The following is a 5,358-nucleotide window of genomic DNA, read 5'->3' as shown; positions in this document are numbered from 1 at the left end:
CTAATTCGTTTCAAATTTTGGCACAAGGCCAGCATGTTCGGGGGAAGGGCCAAGGCAGTCACATCGACCCCAGAGCCTAGTTGGTACTAATTTTATTGTCCCTGAAGGGATAAAAGGCAAAGTTGACCATGGCAGAATTTGAACTCAGAACGTAAAGATGGACGAGATGCCGCTAAGCATTTTGCCTGGCGTGCTAACGATTCTACCAGATCATCACTAATTATATATCATCACTAATTATATATCATCACTAATTAACATTAAATATGTCAGCATTAATTAACCATTAAATATGTCAGCATTAATTAACCCTTAAATATGTCAGCATTAATTAACTATTAAACATGTCGGTATTAATTAACCCTTAGATATGTCAGCATTAATTAATCATTAAACATGTCAGTATTAATTAACCCTTAGATACGTCAGCATTAATTAATCATTAAACATGTCAGTATTAATTAATCCTTAGATACGTCAGCATTAATTAACCATTAAACATGTCGGTATTAATTAACCATTAAATATGCCATCCCTAATTAACCATTAATGTCAGCACAGATTAACCATTAAATCTGTGTCACTAATTAACCATGAAACGTGTCATCTCTAATTAGCTATTAAATATGTCAGCACTAATTAACCATTAAATATGTCAGCCCGATTGCACTGATTAACCATTAAATATGTCAACATAAATTCGCCACTAGGTTGCTATTCAGCCAAGCCATCAACTTGGTCACAAGCAACTCCTCTTGTTGCTATAGTAACCAAATATTTTCATTAATGTTGTATAAACTGCCATTGTAAAATTTGTAGCTCTGAATGATGGAATGGTGGAATTATGGAATAATGGAAAGATGGAATGATGGAATAATAATGGAAAGATGGAATGATGTAATAATAATTGATGAAATGACAGAATAGTAATGTGATGGAATAGTGGAATGGTGAAATAATGGAATGATAGAATGATGTACAATCAAATTAATAGAATGATGGAATAATGGAATGGTGAAATGATGGAGTGATAGAATAATAAAATATTGAGGTGATGGAGTGATGGAGTATTGGATCAGTAAAATGATGGAATGACAGAATAACAAAATGGGGAAATGAGGGAATGATGGGAGAAATGATGGAATGATGGAGAAGTGTTGGAATGATGGAATCATGGAATGGTAAAATTATGGCTTGATGGAATGGAATGATAGAATTGTGGAATGATGGAATGATGGAATGGTAGAATGATGGAATAGTGGAATGGTGGAATGATGGAATGGTGGAATAATGAAATTGTGAAACGGCGACAACATAAGACAAATGAATGCCTTTATGGAGACCTGCCGAAAGTTAGCAAGAAGATCAGGCAAAGATGGCTGTGAGTATCTGGTCACTGTGTGTGCCACTCTGAGCTGCAAGTATTCAAATTAGTCTTGTGGAATACACTTCATGGAGGTATAAGGAAGAGGAAAACATAATCACACATGGACAACTTGATTGCAGACACTGGCCTGGAATATACCCAAGATCTCGAGACCGTGAGGTTGGACCGAGAAGGTTGGCGGGTAGATTTTGTTGCTGCAACCCAATCAGGCAAAGACAGCTGTGAATATCTGGTCACTGGGTGCACCACCCTGAACTGGAAGCATCCAATTAGGTCTTGTGGAACCCACTTCATGGTGATGTAAGAAAAGGAAAATATCGTCTCACTCATATCAACACCTTCATTGCAGAGATTGGCCTGAAATGTATCCAGGACCTTGAGGCAGAGATGATGGACCGAGAGGTGTGGTGGGTAGATTTTGTTGCTGCGGCCCCGGGTTGTCCCATCCAGTAAGAGATGCCCAGGATTGAACATAGGAAAAATCAATGGAATACGTCCAGCAACTGAGAGATATTCACTGTCTTCTTCCAGGTTTCACAGGTGTAAACAGCTTTCAGTATAACAATAGATGATTAAAGCAGTAACTTCATCTTCATACTGATGGCCTTCGGTTATCATATTGGACGATAGGTAATCCTGATGGGTATAATGGGCTTTGTATATTTTATTCCAGTGTCACTTTGATGGCATGCACTGCTCTCATTCAATAAAAATGATAATAATAATAGTAATAATATAAATAATAAATAAGTGGAAATCGAACCACTGAGTGTGTTAGACAAGAAGGTATTAAGACAATCTGACTCTACCCAGACACAATAAAATAATAATGATTTCAAATTTTGGCAAAAGTCCAGTAATTTCTGGGGAAGGGCAAGTCAATCACATCAACTCCAATTCTCAACTGGTACTTATTTCATCGACCTTGAAACGGTGAAAAGCAAAGTTGTTCTCGGCAGCATTTGAACCCCAGAACGTAAAAACAGATTCAATACCCACTGAGCATTTTCCTCGGCATGCTAACAATTTCACCAGCTCACCACCTTAATAACGACAACAACAATAATATCAACGGTAGTAATTAGTTTGTAACAAGTGCATAGTTTATTATATACTCCTGGTAATAAAATAACTAAATTTAGAAATAGGTTAAAACACGATGCAGTTTTAAGATTCAAAAACAATATGCATATTTGTGCCACCACCTCTCCATCTCATGAGAGACAAAAATATAAATTATATACATACATACATACATACATACATACATATATATATATATATATATATATAAAAATTATATATAAAAATTATATATATATATATTTCTGCTTTACTTGCACTCAAAAATTCAGTGCAAACATATTTTTTTTCTTCTTTGTGTTTTGAAAAATTTTGTTGAATAATATTTCAGTGCAAGTAGTGTGGTTGTGTGGTAAGAAGTTTGCTTCCCAAGCACATGGTTCCAGGTTCAATTCCACTTTGTGGTACCTTGGGCAACTGTCTTTTATGATACCCAGGGCAAACGAAAAAGACTTGTGAGTGAATTTGTTAAACAGAAATTGAAAGAAGCCCATCATATATATATGTATATTTTTTTTATCCTTCTCTTGTTTCGGTCATTAGACTGTGGCCATGCTGGGGCACCATATCAAGCACTTTTTATTCTTTTGTAAAGCCCAGTACTTAGTCCCAAACCACTAAATTATGGGGATGTAAACACACCAGCACCGGTTGTCAAGCAGTGTTACTGTCTCCTTGCCTTGTCATCACATGATGCTTGTAAACGAGTGTCACCATCATGCAAGCAGTGTCCTGTCCATCATTTCCAGTCGTCTGTGAAAACATGTCCGGTCAACATGGGGCTGAGGAGGGGAAACAAGTGAAGCTTGACGACAGGAAAATCTCCCTATTCGACCCAGGCAATTAAGGAAAAGTGGATGTTAAAATAATACTGCCACTGCTGCTGCTGCTACTGCCACTGCTGCTGCTACCACCGCTGCTGCTACCACCGCTGCTGCTGCTATGTTTCCTCTGCTTCTGCTACTGCTGATGATATTTATTTATTTATTTATTTTTGCCAAGAAGATATTTCAAGTCTTTAATTACAAACTGTAAAACGATAGTTTGCTATATTTTATTTCAGTGGAGGATGACAAGCATCACATTTCATTTTGATTCTGACATATTATATATATATATATATGTATATATATATATCTATATATATATATATATGTATATATATATATATGTTATATATCAGAATCAAAATGAAATATAATGCATATATATATATGTATATATATATATATCTATATATATATATGTTAATTCTCTAAATATATATATATATGTATATATATATATGTTATATATCAGAATCAAAATGAAATATAATGCATATATATATATGTATATATATATATGCTGTATTACTTCATATCAACAGCCTTGCTACAGTTGTTGTAATTGAGAGAGAAGAGGGGAAAAGAAATAAGTAAGAGGGAGGGAAGTGAAAAAAAAAGCTCTAAAGAAAGACAAAGAAAGAAGGAAGGAGAGGGGGAGAGAGAGAGACAGGGAGTAAAAGAAGAGGGAGGGGGGGCAAAGCTGTGAAAAGGGGGAGAGGGGGAGAGATTGGAGATGAACAAAACAACATAATTATGTGTGCAAATGTATGTGCAGGGTGGGCCAAAAGTAATGCACCAAAACGTTTGACATTTTATTCATCATCAGCATCATCATCATTATCTTTTGTTCATCCTTATGTTCCAAGTTCAAATCCCTCCGTGGTCAACTTTACCTTTCATCCTTTCAGGGTCGGTAAAATAAGTACCAGTTGAACACTTTTTGCATTAATCTGGTGGGTTACTCTGTACTTTTATAGAGTAGAAATTTATTATTCTTATCCATGAATGCTGTTGACAGTGACTTCGAAGGTTCAACCAGCGAAGTTATCATTGGACTACAGTGTGACAATGGCTCAGCTGTTACACACATACACACACACACATTCTCTCATTTTATATATATATATATATGTGGCAAATAAGAAAATGGAGAGGATATAAAATCGACAGACATCAGCCGGTATACATTCCAGTATGTCTATTTATTCAAATGTATTAGATGAATATACACACACATGTATGAGTGGTACAGTCAAGCTGTTCAACCCATGCCAGCATGGAAAGCGGATGTTAAGCAACGGCGATGATATATCAATGCAAAATAGACAGTGAAATTGAGAGAAAGAAAGGGCAAAGGTGGTATGTGAGAAAGATAGTGAGACAAAGAAGAAGTGCTGAAATCATATTGCTTCTGGATAAAAACTCGGCTGATGATGAAATGGGTTGATCTGTGTTTTTTTTTGGTCCTTTTTATTAATTATTGCACAAGTCTTTCACTGTTATTTTGATTTTCATTTCTTGTATATTTTACGTCATGGAGGAGCAATGGCCCAGTGGTTAGGGCAGCGGATTCTCAGTCATAGGATCGCGGTTTCTATTCCCAGACCGGGCGTTGTGAGTGTTTATTGAGCGAAAACACCTAAAGCTCCACGAGGCTCCAGCAGGGGATGGTGGCGAACCCTGCTGTACTCTTTCACTACAACTTTCTCTCACTCTTACTCCCTGTTTCTGTTGTGCCTGTATTTCAAATGGTCGGCCTTGTCACACTGTGTCACGCTGAATATCCCCGAGAACTACGTTAAGGGTACACGTGTCAGTGGAGTGCTCAGCCACTTGCACGTTAATTTCACGAGTAGGCTGTTCCGTTGATTGGATCAACTGGAACCCTCGTCGTCGTAAGCGACAGAGTGCCAACAACAACAACAATTTTACGTCACAATTGTTTTCTCTCGTTGTGACTTGCACAAATTTTCTCTCTCTCTATTGTTGTCTTCTCATTTCCCCCTCTATCTTTCTCTTGCTTTATCTTGTCCTTTCTCTTTCTCTCTCACTCACTCTACC

This window comes from Octopus bimaculoides, chromosome 24 (assembly GCF_046866305.1).
Source record: "Octopus bimaculoides isolate indiv1 chromosome 24, ASM4686630v1, whole genome shotgun sequence".
Taxonomy (NCBI): domain Eukaryota; kingdom Metazoa; phylum Mollusca; class Cephalopoda; order Octopoda; family Octopodidae; genus Octopus; species Octopus bimaculoides.
This window is presented reverse-complemented; position numbering follows the sequence as displayed.